Consider the following 18,170-nt stretch of genomic DNA (forward strand, 5'->3'; position numbering starts at 1 on the left):
CCTTAAAGAGGGTAGGGATCCTCCTAGACACTGAGATGATCTTATTGTTATAAAGTCTAAGTGACCACGAGAGACACATTTCTAACTATAGTGAGAAAATACTTCAGCAGTAACTTAAGTAAAAATTATCTTTAACAAATATCTTTTGTTTTGTCATTGGTTTCTATCTGGTGTCAACCATTATTATTTGGTTGGCTTGGTGACTGGCCCTGACCCTGGGGGGCTCCACACAGGCGGCTGCACTTTGCAAGCAAAACCTAGGAGGAAAGTGTCATGTTCTGACACTACCAACCTTGTTCTTAATCACTACCACCCACACCAGAATCAAAATTCTTATATTCATATAGAATACTCTTGACTGTCACCAGTTATCCTTTTTACTAAATTGTAGAGTAGGCATTTCATACATAATATAGGATTTTACACAACTCTACTGTTTCATGTTTTATTATTTCCATTTTCTTGAAAATAAATCATTCTGGGAATGGCTTTACTGTTCTATCCTCTCAGAAATAAAGCAAAAAAAAAAAAAAAGGTGGCAAGCGATGCTTTATTTTTATGTAGTCTCTACAACATGGAGGGTATTCAGTAACTATTAAGAAAAAGCATAGTTATCAATCCTTAGGCAAAATGAATTTTGCCAGCAAGAGAATTACTAGCATATTTAAGGTAAAAAAAAAAAAATTGCCGTTACTAATAGAAATGTGGGGCAAGTCCCCCTGGAGCTTCCATACTGGTTGTCTCTGCTAATAAGACTCACTGGATACTTGCCGAATGTTCTGCTTCCTCGGGCTGCCCAGAAATAGGAGATCTTCATACCTCCTCATCAAGAGATTTATTACGAATACATTATGTATAGATGGAGAACAGCCAGTTCTCTCTTCTTTTTAGATTTTATCAGCAGCCCAGCTGTTCGGGATTGAGTGTGTAATATAGTGTGAGTTCCGCATAATACTTAATTCTTCTTTGGGTATCAGGGAATAGGCATTATCCAAGCATGGAGGAGAGCAAATCCTCTCTGGTATTCTCTTGTTGGTGCTGAGTCCAGTTTCATGTCCAGAGGGAGATATGCTAACAACCTCTGAGGCTTTTCTCTGTGTCTGAGGATTCTGCGGCACTGTGACAGCGATGGGCCCCCAGGGACCATTTCTGAATACACAGGGTACCCAGCCCATCCCACAGAAGAGGGAGGGTGTGCACGTTCCCTGGGAACCGGGAGTCCCTCTTTCTCTCTTTCCTCCCTTTTCCATTCTGGGTGCCCAGCACTGCCCACTTCCGTCCCCTTGATAGGAAGAGACAGGACAAGGGAACAGGCCATTTGCTGACTGGTTTACAGCAGTTGTCCTACCGAGGCCTCCAGCAGTCAAAGCCAGCACTCACTCATTAACCACTGTCAATACTTTTGCCTTTCTACTTACTTTTTTCCAGGAAGTGTTTGGCCTCACTCACATAGAGTGAGGGAATAACATTCAGGTACTTAAGTGCATTTAACTATTTCTTTTTCAAAAAACTGGATAAAAATGCCCCAACCCTCACCAGAATATTTACAAGTTATACAATGTGCAAATAATACTTATAAAAAGAAAATCCTAATATTTTGCACTCCAGATTTATTATCAAAGTTTCCTCTTCTCCCTACACCTGAAAGAAGTTATTTCACTCTTTAAAGATTGTCTTTAGGGCTACTTCTCCCCCTCTGCCCTGGGATGTATGGGTTAAATTCACACATTTCCCCCAGAAGAGGTGGAAAAACCCCTGCTCCATTGGTCCTTGCCTTGTTCTCGAAGAGAACTGCTGTGTGGAGTTGGTAGGGATCTCTGCTCCATGAGTTCTGGCTTGTTTTATGATAAGGTTAGAAAATAGTTTAGAACCTCACCCTGCTGTGATTTCTGCCACGGGAAGTGTTTTTGCTGCTACTGCCTGGGAGCGCCTGTGCATCTTCACTCATCCTCTCCATGGCCCTTTTATCACTGTCTAAAATAGATTTAAGTGGTCCTCTTTATCTTAAGAACAAAACAAAGCACTTTCCATTACACGCCTTACCCCTTCAAGTGACTATCTTCTCTTTCTTCCCAGTTGTTGAATTCTTGAAAAAGAGGCCAGTCGTGTGGCCTTTGTCTCCCCTGATCTACTCCCTCCTTCCAGTCGGAGGCCACCTCCTATCCTTCTATTGCTACTTTTGATCCCTATAACCTTGGAATCAACAACTCCAAGTGGCTTTATTCTTCTTAGCTTCTCTGAGGGTCTGCTAAGTCAGCCCTTTTCTGGAACCTTCCATTCCCTTGTGATCCACGATGCACACTTTTGGGTGTTCCTATCCCGTTACCTCTCTCCTTTGGCTTCCTTTGCTGGCTCCTCTCCCTCCTTCTTGTTCCCCAGTTTAAATGTTTTCCAAGGGTCTTTATTCCTTCCTTCTCCCACCCTCAGAGATTTCATCCACTTCCCAAGTTTTTACCACAGCACCATTATGCAGACGACACCAAAAGTTTCATTTCTAGCTCAGACTCTTCTAAGTTCCAAAGTTACGTTTCCAACTTCTCCTGTGGTCTTCCATCCACGCCTGCCTGCTGACACAACAAATTACAGATTTTCAAAGTCCAGCTACTCATGCTGTCCCTCTCACCGCTACAAAGTGCCTCTCTTGAAGTTCTGCTCAGTTACTCAGACTTGAAACCTCAGATTCTAATTAAATTCTTCCCTCTCCCTCACCCACTTCAGCCAACCAGGTACTAAATCTTTGCATTTGACTTTTACAACAGACATCAAACATGTCTCTTCCTTTAACCTTCACCTGCCACCCTCCTCATTACCAGTCCTTTAATCAGGACCAAAACAACCCTAACTTGTCCTTTCAGTCCAGCCTCTCTCCAATTTGTTCATATTGGAAAGTCAATCATCTCAAGATACAGATCAGGTTCAAACTCTGGACACTGGGGTTTAGGACTCTCCTCAATACCGCTCCAATGTATTATTTCAGTCTCAGCCCTCACCAGGCCCCTTCCTGGACTCTATGCACTTACTTTTGCTGACAGCTTCCATAAAATATTCTCTTACCCCAACTCTGTCTACCAGCGTTTATAACCCATATTGGGCAAGCTGCCTACTCTATGTCTCAGTTTTTTAAGCTGTAAAATGGGCATGATAGTATCGATTGTCACAAAAACTGTTGTGAACATTGGAATGCATGCAAAGTGCCTGGAACAATGCTGATACATACTAAGTGCTGAACTATTGTTTTTGTTATTATAAGTCATTCTCTGTTAGCTGGAAACTAGAGGGAAGAAGGGGTGATGAACTAAAATTCCTTATCTTAAATACTTAGGGTCTGGAAGATTTTCTTTCCTGTACCTGAAGCACTGTTCCTCTCCATCTCCATCTTATTGGTTGACATGGAGATGACAGCTTAGCCTCTACTTTGTTGACCAGTAGCTGTCACTCACTCTCTTGGTCACAGCCTAAGCTTTGTCATCGCCCACTTCTAAAATCACAAAATGCAATATCCTCCTTTCTGATCACAACTTACTTTCTTCTGCCTCATTGTGACTTGACTTCTATTCCCCCTAATCTGAGAGCCCAGAGTTGGCTCCACTTCATCCTTTAGCTACAGCCAAGGTTGTTACTTGCCACTTTTACCTGCAGAATTATTCATTATAACCATCCAGAAGCTGTAAGGATCACCGTTGAGGCACTCGTCTGTCTCTACATGCAGATTGTGTGCACAAGCCCAGAATGCACATGGAAATATTAACGTGATATTTTTTAACAAACTTTTTGCCTAATAACAAATGTTCTACTTCTCTAATATTTCTCTTTTATAGAGTGGACTAAATGAGGTTTTAGAGAATAATAGTCATCAAATATTGGATGACTATTTTCAGACTTTTCTGGGTAGGGAACTTTTGTTGTCATCTCAAGAATATTCCATACAGAGGAGGAAATATAGACATACAGGCCTCTCCTTAATGTTCTACACTCCATGGATTGATATCATCCCTAATTTTAGCCCTACAAAGGTAAGGTTTTTTTCCTCCAATTTTTTTTTTTTTTTTTTTTTTTGCGGTACGCGGGCCTCTCACTGTTGTGGCCTCTCCCGTTGCGGAGCACAGGCTCCAGACGCGCAGGCTCAGCGGCCATGGCTCACGGGCCCAGCCGCTCCGCGGCATGTGGGATCTTCCCGGACCGGGGCACGAACCCGTGTCCCCTGCATCGGCAGGTGGACTCTCAACCACTGCGCCACCAGGGAAGCCCTCTTCCAATTTTTGAAAACTGTTTTTTTCTGCAATCCTTTCATTTTCACAATTACCACTCTTGTCTCTTCCTGTTTCTTTATACAATCAAAAGGCATTAAAATGTCTCTATTTCCTCTCTTTATGTATACAAAACCCTGGATAATGTATGTGAAAGCATTTTGTAATCTAAAGCAGTAATTCTCAACCTTGAATGCACATCAGAATCCCCTGGGGGAGCTTTTAAAAAACACCAGTGCCCAAGATCCCACCTAAGACCCATGGAGTCAGAATCTCTCTGGAGCGGGAGTTGAGAATAAAAAACTTGAAAAGCTCGCCTGGTGATTCTATCAGACACCCAGGCTTGACATTCACTGCCATAAATGTAAGATGATCCTTTGCTGACAAGCTCTCTGACTTCCGGGGATCAATTTCTCTGGTTGGTCTTCTACTACTTTCAAATCTTCAAATAATAATCTGGTGCACTGCCTTTCCCATATCTGGGTAGAAGCTCTCTTTACCATCCTTTGTGTTCTAGGAATGCCTCCTGCTCTTTGACCAGCTGAATAATCACCACTTCTTTGTAGAGAAGAAAAATATTGGGGCGCCTTGCTTCTTTATCATGCCTTCTAGTAAGTAATTAGATGAGGATCTGTAAGTTTAATTAGAGCATTTCAGACGTGCACTGGGTCACAGAGTTCAGAATAAAGTCACTGAGGCAGCAAAATCACAAGGAAAGAGATATTTGAATGAGAAAAGGTTAGCAGGATGTCTATCCAGTGTTAGGGGTATTTCCTCCTAGGCAGCATTAGGTTACAAGATAATCGAAGGGACCAAGTAGGAGAAAATGAGCCGCTTTGTGAGGACTGGGGACAGCCAGTTGGCTCCTTATCTGGAATGCCAATTGCTGCTTGACTCTTTCTTAGGTTTGCTATTTGGGAGTTAGGAGACCTCAAGTGAGCACACAACAGTTTTTAGTTAAGGCACTTTCATTATCCATTTCTCGCAATTTGGAACAGTAGCCATTTTTCTGAACTCAATTAAAAAGAGTTTAAAGCAAGCTTCTTGGGAAGCTGGTCTCTAAATAAAACTAAGAGAATTCAAATCACACACCCTGAAGTGATACACGTCATCACAACACAATGGCATTTCAGATTATGAGGTGACTATACGTAGAGCCACGAGGGAAGAATGAGACAAGAGTTAAGTGAAGAATGTTAGAAAGAGAAAATCTTCTTTATCACACCTCTGGGTGGCATCCGGGGAGGTGGGGATGGTGACCCAGGTCAAAGAACGCCTGACCTCCACTTGTCAAAGCAGGACTTGAGGGAAACAGCCTCCCAAGGAAAACCCTGTATCCCTGGAAATGTCCACTGACAGCACAGTGTGACAGGCACAGTGCTAGGCCCGATGCTACATACAGGAGGAGGCTGGAATCCTCCTCGGGACTCGCTGCCTAGCAGAGGAGACCCAAACCCCATCCTGCAACCAGTGGTTTAACAGAAATACATGCCAGAAAGTAGGGGCAATTAATTCCATCCAGGGGTTTCAAAACTTTCATTTAAAGGTCAATTTGTATCTCTGTTTCAGGGATAAGAGAGAACATAAAGAAACGAAGTCGCTCAATATTCTGTGATAACCTAACTGGGAAAAGGATTTGATAAAGAATAGAAACATGTATATGTATAACTGAATCACTTTGCTGTACACCTGAAACTAACACAACATTGTAAATCAACTCTGCTCCGATATTAAATAAAATTATTTTTTTAAAAAAAAGAACGCCTGACCTCATAGATTTAAGAAAATCTCTTCTCCTCACTTCCCTCAGGTACCACCCTGCCCTTGGTGGGCCCTTTAACCTTGAAGCCCATTAACCCCTCCAAGTCTGTTCACTGAAGGCCACCCTCCCACCCTGTGTTTACTCACACCATTCAATGTATCGGTGCCTCTAGGCCACGTATTCTCAACTGGGTGACTCCGCCCCAAGGGAACAAAAAATTGGTTCTTGGGGGAATGAAAAAATCTTACTCTTTTTATGTTCAAGGTATAAAGAGAGTACCTAAACAGATATACCATACAGTGTATCTGTGGTATTAAAATTTCATCACTGCGGGGGTGGGGATAGTGAGAAGGAGTGGCATAGAAATAGCTAAAAAGACTCCTTAGTTTGGCCACAGAGGAAAAAAGGCTGAGAAATATCACTCCAGACTGAGCTCCCTGGTAGCCAAATGGACAGCTGACGTGTCTGGGTTGGATCTCTGACCCTGCACCTCTTTTATCCTTAACTGGCATGTCTGTCAATGCCACCAGTGACTGTTTCCCACTGGACGCCATCCATAAGGTGAGTCGGTATTGGAGGGTTCTGTTCTCATCCCCTGCCCCTAGAACACTAACGGGTTGAGAGCCAGTTAATTTTTAAATATTCCTACCAGGCTTCTCCAGGCCCAGCAAGTCATTTCTCCACCTACATAGCCCTGAAGGACCCAGAGTTGTAGTGTACAAGATGCCAGTTTAGCAAGAAGAGATTTACCAATGGTAAGTCCTGAGCCCTGGCTTGATGAAACACTGTAGCTCCGGATAAGCTACATGGAGAGTTCCCACAATGGTTAAGAGCATGGCATCTGGTGCCAGGCTACCTAGATACATACTCCTGGCTGCGCTGCTTACTAGCTAAGTGACTGAAATGCGGTGCCTCAGTTTCTCACCTGTCAACAGGGGACAACAATAGTACCAACATCAATGGTTTGTGGTGAAGGTTAAGTGATTCACTTAGGTAAGCATTCAGAAGAGTCCTTGGCCAACAGAATGAACTCAAACATATTATTAGTATTATTTCATTATTAAGGAATTTGTGTTATCTTCTACTTGAATGACACAACCTGAGAAACAAATAATTCTAGTTTTTAAATAATGTTGTGAAACCTCATTAAACATTCATATTCAGGGATCTGCTGTGGCAGTTAACTGAGAAAAAGGAAGTTTGCAGCTTAAGGGATTTATTTTCGGTTTCATCCAGAATTAACATCAAAAGGAATAAATTAAAATCACAGTATTATGTAGGCTAAGTATAAATTGGCACTAAAAGTATAATTATAAACAATCTCTAGTCTGCTCCTGTGTCAATAACAGGAATAAATAAATTCAGTGACTACGACGCAATTTGAAAATATGGGAGAGAAAGTTCCAAGGATATTCTTGAACTTTTTACTTTTAACATCATAGAATTAGACATCCACAAGTGATTTCTATAGAAAAACAAACACAAAAAAACCAAATCCAATCTATCGCTAAAGGCATGTTGGATATCTGATTTTTGGAGAAGGAAAACCTATAATCCATTATTTGAAATGGAAAGAAACAGTAATACTTCCCCAACTCTTCAAAAAACCCTATCAGTTTTCATAAATACCAGTAAAACACTCAAACACTTATATAACCATCCACAACAAATCTTTCTATAATAGAAAGCATTAAAACACCAAACACCAGAGTCTTCCTGAAGCTTTCTTCAGTATTCCGAAGTCATACTTTCAGAAGTTTTTTTCTGTATTTCTTGCACATTTAAAATACTAGTGCACAGTTCTTAAGGACGTGAGCATGACCGCTTTATGTCAGATCATCTCCCTCAACATTCTTTATCACTTTGTTTTTTCTTTGCAAGTATGGGCTTTTCAGGCCTCTTGGGTTCACGGATTTTATTCAAAGCCTTTTCACTTTCTTAGACGACATTTCTACTCAGTAATGTGGCAAGTTGAGAGCACTAATGTACAATTGAGCCTATTGAGAGAGCAGCTGGGCCATGGGTGTGACACATTTCTCCATCTCCTGGCCTGGATGTACCTGCAACTTGAATGTTTTTGCTAGCCCACACGTGTGAATTTGCTATGAGATATTTTTCATTCAGGAAGTGAATTCCAGGTAAAACAAATCTTATTATAAGTTGTTATAGCAAATGTTTAAATAGCAAAACTTCATAGTAGGGATACCTATAGAGGTGTTTGGAACTAATGTCTCTCAGTCGCCAAAGCATTTGTGTGCACGTCGATGTGTATATGTTGACACTAGAGTGGTCCGTCTGAAATGAAATCCAGGTAAAACTTATATTCAGAAGGAAAAAAAAACATGCTTCATTTACTTGGAAAAGTATATTTAAAAGGATTGAAAAAAATTCACTATTTCACAGAAGTATTTTTACTAATAAAAATAAAGATGTTCTAATAGACATAATCATCATTCTGCAAAATTTCTTTTAAAGATAATTATTATTTTGAGCTTATTTTTAAAAGAGCCATCTAAACTCCAGATTTTTATCAGCACTTCATCATACTACTGCTGTCAAAATTAAGATGGTCTGGCTCATTGCAGGCTAGGTCTTAAAACATATACTGAATGTGCATGCATTTTCTGTTAGGAATAGTCAAAGTGTTCAGTTAGGGCTTGTTTATTTTATCTCAGTTTGAACTTTAGGTCATATGATTTGTAATTTCATACTCTATCTCTGATTATTAGCCTATACCATACCAGGTGAGGCCAGAATAATGCAGGCAGCTTGCAAGAAAACAGGTGCAGCCGTTTTGCCAGTTACCCAGTGGAGCTGATGCATAAAATGGTACTGAATGTCCAATTTATTTTTCTAAATTCATGTAAAATATACATAGCAAAAAATTATTCTGGGAAAATGAATAAGATCTTTGCTGCAAAAACTACAGTGAGAGGATATTAAAGATGCCCAAACACAAAAGACCAAAAATCTTGCTTACACTCTATCTTAATGAAGCTAGGTCATTCAGATAACCAGAAGGTGTCTGGGCTGGAATAAAGGGTCAACTAGATCAAATGATGGTCAGTGCAAACAGCAGAAGAGAGAGCAGTATCAGGCTTTATAAAGAGAGAGAAAAGATAAGTGTTCAAGCCAAAGAAAGACAGTAATGTTCTCCCATCTCCAAAGGAGGAAAAGAAGAGAGAACAGCCCTCAGGTGGAGTTGGGAGCAGAAACTGAGAGGTCTAGCTGAACAACAGCTCTTCCTCATACTATCCATCCACCTTGGAGAGTTCTGGGAGATAGCCTGGTGATGTATTAATCCATTTTAAAGGGTTGAATTTTTCTGAAAAAATAAGAGGATTTTATGCCTTGATTTACACAGAGCCCAGAAGATTCTATCTTCATATAATTTCTAAGAAATCTTTCAAAAGTATTTCTTAGAAGATGAGCTTAAAAGTGAGGTTTGGGCCCTCAAACCCACTGTCTCACTAAAAGTGTTTGCATTTTAATGAACCTGTGATTTTTAAGAAATTAAAAAAATTTTTTTTCAGAAGTTGTAAAACTAAGGCAATCAAAACATTCCCACTCAAGATCATTTGAACAAGAAGTCAGGATATTCTTCTAAGGTTTGGAGAGACCACTACTCTCAGACTCAAATGGTGACAGGGAATATACAGGGACACCTCTCTGGCCCTTCAGAGAGCATGGGTCCAGCTGGACTCCAAATGCCCTGCTGCTTGGCTCTCACTTCCCGAGGAGGCTGTCACCAGCTCCTCTCCCTCCCCGGCATCTTCCTGCCTGGTGACAGCAGCTCTGGCAGCACCGTGGGCTTCCAGGGAGAGCTATGTTGAGGGGCACAGTATCACAGTGGTGGCTGAAGGGACCCATCAACAAGGGATGTAAAAGTATCACTGGGATAATCTGCAAACTTGGTGCCAGTTGATGTAGGTTTTCACCAGTGACTCCTTACAAAATGGGCAGGATGTTTAAAAAAAAAAGAGAGAGAGAGAGAGAGATCTCTTTAAGGCACATAGTAAACTCTTTATCTTAAATATGAACATGTGATAAGGATAAAAAAGTCATTTTCAGTTCATGCAGAGAGAATCCTGGTAAGTGTGGTATCTTTTGTTTGCTCGGCACAAATGAAATATTCATCTCTGGCGTTAATGGCTTTTGACATACTTGCAGCAGTATTAAGCAGTGGGTGCGGGTGTGCAAGTCTGCAGACAGAAGCTTGGAAGGACCTAAACTGATCTGCCGAGAAAGGGGAGGGAGCTTGAGAGGCCAGAAGGAGAAGGGGAGAGAAGGAGGGAATCCTAGGGCAGCAGGGCTGAGGAGAGAGAACTGGGAGAGGAGATAACCTAATGCGGAGTTTTCAAAGATGTAAAATTTCACCTCAACATTTCTCTATAAATCACGAATACATATTCTTTAAGTGACAGTGTGAGGGGTGCCATGATATTAACCTGTCTGGAGCAAACACACGTCCTGCCCATCCCAGTTTTCAGGCCCCCTCACACCAGGGGGTTCTCCTCTGCCAGACCGTCCCTCCTTGCCTCAACTTGCCCAGTGCCTGGCCCAGAGGGGCAGACCTCGATTGGGAGCGGAGTGGTGTCACATAAAGATGAGGGGAAGGTGGAAACGTACAAGAGGAGGCTTCCCTCTGGTTGAGATGGACTTCCTTCATGAAAAATCTTTTTCATGGTATGCTGGCGTTAAAACTGGAACACAGGAAGGGTAAGCTGGGACGAAGTGAGAGAGTGGCATGGACATATATACACTACCAAATGTAAAATAGATAGCTAGTGAGAAGCAGCCGCATAGCACAGGGAGATCAGCTCGGTGCTTTGTGACCACCTAGAGGGGTGGGATAGGGAGGATGGGAGGGAGAGGCAAGAGGGAGGAGATATGGGGATATATGTATATATACAGCTGATTCACTTTGTTATAAAACAGAGACTAACGCACCATTGTAAAGCAATTATACTCCAATAAAGATGTTAAAAAAAAACAAAACTGGAACACAAGGGCTAGTATATAAGCATCGATAAACAAGACACAGAGATGTTTAGGGACATTCTAAGGAGAAAAACCATGCGTAAAAAGACAAAAGCGTAAAGTAGAAAATGAGTTGAACATCAGAAACTGTTTCACAAATGCTATCGAGGTAACTACAGCAGCTACAAAATGTATTGTTCAGTTAATCCACACAAATAGGAGACTTTCAAGTATGAGTCAGGGGATATCTTTTCACTCTTTGATGATTGATGTCCACAAAGGGAGCACAGCGCGGCCAGCGGCGGTCTACGGCTATGGCACTGCCGCGTGCGCATGCGCCGCCGAACAGGGGGCACGCTGCCGGCGCCAAGAGGTTCCAGCTCTGCTCCTCCGCAACCACGCGAGGGCCCGAGGATGAACTTTCCATCAATAATAAATTCCCCGGCCTCACGTGCTATATTTGTCTTATGTGAAGTAACAGATTCCCCAAAAGGATGAGCGAGGCGAGCAAACTGACCAGCCTTTTTTTAATCTGCTCTTGCGGTGCGATAAACCTCCCAGCGATTGTGTTATCTAGGATAAGTATGTGGATGACAGTGTCCAATCCAAGCTTTCCTTTCCTTTTCCCTGGTTGGGTGAAAACGAAGAGAGGGGCACAGGTGAGGGGTTCCTTTCGCCCCTACCCGCTTCCCGCTTACACACTATTGAACTGTCTTCCTCAACTCTCCAATGAGCTAGTGGAAGAAAGATACAATCACCAGACTCCACACTTCCACTGACATTTAAAGGTCAAGTCTCCTTGTATTGTACATAATGATATCTCCCTCCCACATGTGTGAAAAGGACGGCTGTGAGAATTACTGGAGGGAGGGGGGAACCTTTGAAAGTTCACTGGGGCAAAAGGACTCGATTTAGTGGCATTTTGCCGGAACACTTAAGCTGAGGTAGCTTGTTTCATAAAATAAGAAGTTTAAGGAAAATGAAAATCAAAGAATGAATTCATCCAGCTATTGTTTTTCACCTCTGTTCTTTACTTATTTTAATATGGTTACCCTCTCAATAAATAAAGACTGCTTAAAGAACTGGACCAATGCCCTAAACAAGATCCGGTTTTCAAACTTTATCTTTCAGAGCAGAGATTTTTTTTTGACTGCTGGGCCCTTAGTGCCAAAGACCAGGTGTTACCTCTGAAAGAGATTCCATCTGTGGGAAAGCCATTAGGCCTAGCTCTGTTTAAACTTCCCCATCTAAAGGAAGAATTTATTTTGGAAGAATCACATATTTAGCATGTTATTCCTTTAAAAATGTACTTCCTCTGCCCCCAGAGCTCATGGAAACCTCTTCATCCAAGAGCTAAAAGCATCCCAAGGACATTCTGTTCACTCCACAGCGTTCTCACTTCAGTTCCTTCATTGTGAACTTGCTGGTGATCCCTCACGTCCGAAAATAACTAATAATTTCAATTTATTGTTTATTGTTTACCAAATGTCAGGCTGGGCTGACTTACATGATTGCATTTGATCTCTGCCAGTCCTGCAGGGCAGTGACTATCTGTATTTTACAGATGAGGGGACAGAGGTTCAGGCTGGTTTTGCAACTGTTACCAAGGGTTACCAAGATTGCCAGTGGCTGCCCGGGGACAGAAACCTAGGTCAGCCAGACCCGAATCCACACAAAACTACTCTAGGGATGATGTTATTGTCTTTACTGATGAAGTAGGTCAAATGCATTGTGCATCTACTTCCGATAACATAATGATCACAGGATTTGTCTTCAGAGCTACATGTCTGACCTTTCACCCCAATGCAGTAAAATTGATGGAGAGATTAAAGTGATTTAAAATTTTGTGAAGACATAAAGAATTTCCATGTAGGGACACAAGAGGGCACTCTAACCTTCTTTCAGTTGAGGACACAATTTTTTTTTTTTTTTTTTTGTGGTTAACACAGCTCTGAGTCTTGAATCCCAGTGCTGGTTCTGCTCTGATCACTTGTATGAACTTCAGCTTTTAGGTTCAGACTGTAGCTCAACTTCTCCCTTTGCAAATTTAGGAAGGGGGGTGAAGTGAGCTCTAGGGTCTCTTCTATCTAAAGAATCCAAGGATTCTAACTCATTAACAGCAAATTAAAGGAATATATGACCCTATTTTAACAAGGATTATTAATCACTGCAAAGAAGTAAGATACGTTCCTTTCATACTTGCTACACTTAAGATGAATATGTGCTTATAGATTTAACTTACCATATTTGCAAAAAGCAAATCATTCTCAAGCCTGACAGTGGTATTTATTTACTTTTGGCTCATCTGAGAATTTTGTCAAATTGCTGGAGAAATTCTCTCCCGTCACACTGACTCAGGTTGGCCAGTGATGAATCTGTACTATGCCTGACTGAACACATTGGCCAGTAGCTCATTTCTCGTCTAGCATTTAGGTGACAGTTCCCTTCACTCCAGAATGACTGGCATTTCATTGCTTTGTGGGACATTTCTATGGAATTTATTGTGGGGACTTTGGAAAAAAAACACCTTCCTAATCACCTAGCTTGGGTTGAAAGTTTTCACAGAGAAGGGTTACTTTAAGATTCATTTGACAAACTGCTGAATGTCTGAGATCCAGGGAAGCTCCTCAGCGAGATCCCCTCAAAACAAGAAGGGTTTTTCTCTTTCCTGGTAATGGAGGACTAGGCCAGGAGCTCTGAGGGGAAAGGGAAAAGGAACAGGGAAAATCTAACAAGTAGCAGCGTAAATTACACCAAATGATGGGTTTAAAGGAAATTTGTACATTACACACAGCAGGGGAAGGAGAAGGAAAACACACCCACCCCGGAAGTGGAGTGTTCTGACAAGCACATGCCTGCTAAAAGCCTCTGCTGGTCTTTCCACCTCGGAGAGGCAGAAAGACGTCTTCCCTGCTGGAGCCTTGCTGGGCCATTACTACACAATCCACTTAAACCACTGGGCTGCTTTTGTTCTCAGTCAATAAAAAGCCTCCTAGACGTTTGGTCTTGAAAAATAAAAGTGGCTTGTTCAGCTGGAACAGGTTAGCAGGCAGTCCTTCAAACACAACCATCCTCATGGGCGCTCAGGCATTAGGGGCCTGGCGTGGAAACATATGCCTCAGATGAAAAGAACACTGCTCTTTATTCCAACCAACACAAGGAACTGAAGTTACAGCCCAACACTAGGTCAGTCTCCAACTCTATTCAGATGCAATTAAATGAATTTGGCAAGATGAAGTTTTTACAATCCTAGGATTGTTATCAGGATTTCTGTTGCAATTTGCTTATCTACTGTGTCCCTCAATTTCTTCATTTGTAAAATGGAGATAATGTGAGTACTTACATCACTGAGTTGCAGAGATTAACTGGGTTCACATAAATCAAGCAGAGCATATCCGGCGCCTAGCGAGTGCTTTATAAGTGTTGTATAAGTAAGCTCGTCTTCTGCCTATTATCATCATTATTATTATTACTATTACTACTAAAGCCTTGGGATACCTTGAGAAGACTCTGCCATGCAGTTATAAGATTTTGTCTTACTCTAGGCACTATTACTCACTCTCTCTGTATGTCCTACTTTCTCTTTAAATTAACTAGAAATATCTGCTCTTTAAATTCTTTGTAGATATTTCAAGATTTCATGTCTCTCCCCTCTCTCGCTCTCTCCCTTTTTTCCTTTGAACCACTCTACAAGTATACAGACACTGAGTATACAGAGATGACAAAATACAGTTGTGTATAGCGGAAAACAGGTCCTGATGGCATATAACGTGTTTCATTATGGAGGTGTGCACAGAAGTAGTTCTTGAGCTGTTTCTTGCAGGATGAATTGTAATTGGCCAAGTGAAGTGGGCGGTATTGGGAGGGTGAGTGATACGGTTGAGGAAGGAGCATGTTTCAAAGACTGGAGATATGAAAAGAGACAGCCTATTCTCTTCCAGGGTGTTCTTTAGGCCTTATATTGATTGTCACTGGTTCCCCAGAGTCTATGAGATAAGGCCTCAAGTGCTCAACAGCACGTTGAAAAGCTCTCTCAGTCTGTCTGTCCAGTGCTTTCCCATTTCTTCCTCCTGTTGCTTCTACAGTAGGCCATGGCAGCCCTTCTCTGTTCCCCGAAGGGGCCCTTGCTTTCCCATCTCTGATTTTATTCATGTGGTTCCCTCTGTCTGGAATGTCCTCCTCCCTTTTCGGAACCCCCATCCCTCAGTGCCGCTCAGGTGCCCTCCCAGAGCAGCTGTCCCCTAACCCCTGCCTGGAAGTAACCTCTCCCTTCCACTGGTCCCTGGCAGTTTGCTCGCTCCTTTACTGTGATACTCAACCTCATTCTGCTTTTGTTGGTTTTACTTGAAACTTAGTATCTCTCCTCCAAGATTATAAACTACACCTTGTTAATTTTTTTTAAGATTTCCTATAGTTACCTAGTATGATGCTGTAGGATCAAAAAGGATTGCTAATAATAATAGATATATATCTAATATATGCTTGTTTTGTACTAGGCAAAATTCTAAGCCCATTGTAACCATCATCTTACTTAATTCAACACATCAGTTGTGTAGTAAAAAATTTACCCTTGCCCAAAGAGGGGTCTGGTCTTTGTCCTTGGCCTCTGGGAGGTAATCTCTTAAACCCTTGGAATATCCTACCTGATAAGAGTACCTTTGTTTACCTGAGAGCTTTGGGACCACATCAAAAAGTCTAAGGATGAGATTTATGGTGAGGGTTTTGAGTCACGTGGGAACAGGCTTGACCTCTGGGGGGCTGGATGCTGAGATCAGCCATTTGGACCCTCAATAAAGACTCTGGACACCAAGGGTCAGGCTAGCTTCCCGGATTAGCAATACTTTCTGCATATCATCACACATCAACACCAGGACAGCAGCACTGTCCACAACTCCAGGGTAGAGGGCAACTGGAAGCTCCACATTTGGGATTTCCCTGGACACTTCATGTGGCTGATTGTAGCTGTAATAAATAGCAATTGAGTATAGCAGCTTTCAGTGAGTTCTGTCAGTCCTTCTAGCAAATTATCAAACATAAGAGTGACCTTGAGAACCCCCAAACTTGCAACTGGTGTCAGAGTGAGGGTGGTCTCGTGGACTGTGCTTCCTCTTACTTTGCACTTGTGAAATAAGTACTATAATTACATCCATTTTACAGATGAGATAACTGTATGACAGAGGGTTAAACTTTTTATTTGAGATTACATAACTAGTAGCTAGGATTTGATCCTAGGGCCACTAAAACAGAACCCATATTCGGAATTACTTCTTTTGTGTGTGTGTGTGTGTGTGTGTGTGTGTGGTACGCGGGCCTCTCACTGTTTGTAGCCTCTCCTGTTGCGGAGCACAGGCTCTGGACGCACAGGCTCAGCGGCCATGGCTCACGGGCCCAGCCGCTCCACGGCATGTGGGATCTTCCCGGACTGGGGCATGAACCCGTGTCCCCTGCATCGGCAGGCGGACTCTCAACCACTGCGCCACCGGGGAAGCCCAGAACTACTTCTTTATACTGCCTCCAATGTGAATAAAAATTAAAGATAGATATAAGATAAAAAAATATTAAGAATAGGCATAAAAACAAACATGTCCTTAAAGGCTGAAGATGTTTAGGGCAGCTTTTGTAAAAAAGCATATCATATTATGACTCAGGTATTTAATCTCTATGAATATTGCAATAAATTTGATCTCAACAGATTGTAATTGTGCATATTAAAATACCTCTATGGCCTGAGCTAAGAAGACACTTATTTGTAAAAATATGTATGAGAATTGGGCCTTATGGTTATTGAATATAGCAAAAGATTTGTTTAAAAAAACCACAAAAAACCCTTAGAGTCCTTGGGAACAATCTCATTGTCCCTTGCCTTTCCATTTTAATTACTTGTATGTGACTCAGGTCATAATCATTTGTCTGTGAGCTCACGTGACTCAAGCAGATTTATCTGCTCTTTGCCCTGTGCTGCTCGGAACACTGGTGGTAATTATCTCCATGTCTGTCCCTGACAGCTGACTGTGAGATTTTGAGGGTGGGATCATGTCTAATTCATGCCCATATCTCCATATTTAGTAAGTTTCTGGCATACAGTATGCACTGAATACACGTATATAGAATAAGTGCAAGCATGCTCACTTAAACGTACAGCTGTTTAGAGAGTTGCTTAGGGCAGATGAGCCTAGGTCTCCTGATCCTTTCCCAAACTTCTCTTTGGTCCATTCATCTTCTTTAAATAGGCAAAGTTCACTCTCTGCACCTTCTCTCCCCCAGCACCTGTACATCCCCAGTTCCATTTATCTCTATTTGTCCTTCTAGCTTGAGTTATCTGGGTCGATGAAGAGGGATGTGTTGGAAAACACAGAGGACAAAAATAAACCAGAAAGAATGACTAAAGGAGCAGCTAGAATAAAATACTGCATTGAACAATTTAAAAGGAAAAGTCCTAGAGAGTAGATTTCCTCCAACTTAAGCCCATGTAAATTATCTTTTAATAACATCTCCTTGGGGCTTCCCATCTCACGCACCTAAATTAGGTCCTTGGGAAAAATCAGCATTTGTAGAGAACTTGACTCCATATGGACAAGTGCGGAAAGGCTGAGGCATCTTTAGGCTATATAAAATATGGCCAACATGGATCCAAGGTTCAAGATCAGGGGACTGCTTAGCAGTTTTCCAAACCAAAGAATAATATCTTTAAAGCTTGCCAAGCCAACGGGATAAACTTGACCCATCATACTTGATTATTTTCCATGGGGCATGTGGCAGAGTATGAATTATAGCCATTATACTGTCAGCAAAATCTGAGAGGGCCATGTGGCCAATATAATTTTTAATCAGTTGCCTATTTAATTCATAATTATTCACAGTGCAACAAAGCAACTGTGTTTTGAAGCAAGGCAGAACATTTGGAAGCAGAGGATGTTGATCAACATATTTTTCATGTTCTGAGAAGCCAAGGGGCATCCCACTGTCTGAGGACAGACATCAGCCTGGGAATCCGGAGAGCTGGTCCTGGTCAAGCCCAGCTGGCTAGATGAGCTAGAGAAAACTGAAGTAAATCAGAGGTTCTCAGGATGCTTTCAGACCTGGAATGTTGTCAAATGAAGTCTTTATATATAAAAACAAGTGCAAGTAGAGCTTCTCTGGTTAAAGGCCTGTCCAGACAGTCCCACTTCTGGCCTAGAGGT

The 18,170-nt window shown here is 41.9% G+C and overlaps 1 protein-coding gene across 1 annotated transcript in view; it reads right to left on the minus strand.

Moving 5' to 3' along the window:
* PLCXD2 (phosphatidylinositol specific phospholipase C X domain containing 2) overlaps positions 1-18,170 on the minus strand; it is a 46,540-nt gene that overhangs the window by 17,569 nt on the left and 10,801 nt on the right. The gene's annotated exons all lie outside the window — the stretch shown is intronic.

The sequence above is a fragment of the Stenella coeruleoalba genome, assembly GCF_951394435.1.
Source record: "Stenella coeruleoalba genome assembly, chromosome: 5".
Classification (NCBI taxonomy): domain Eukaryota; kingdom Metazoa; phylum Chordata; class Mammalia; order Artiodactyla; family Delphinidae; genus Stenella; species Stenella coeruleoalba.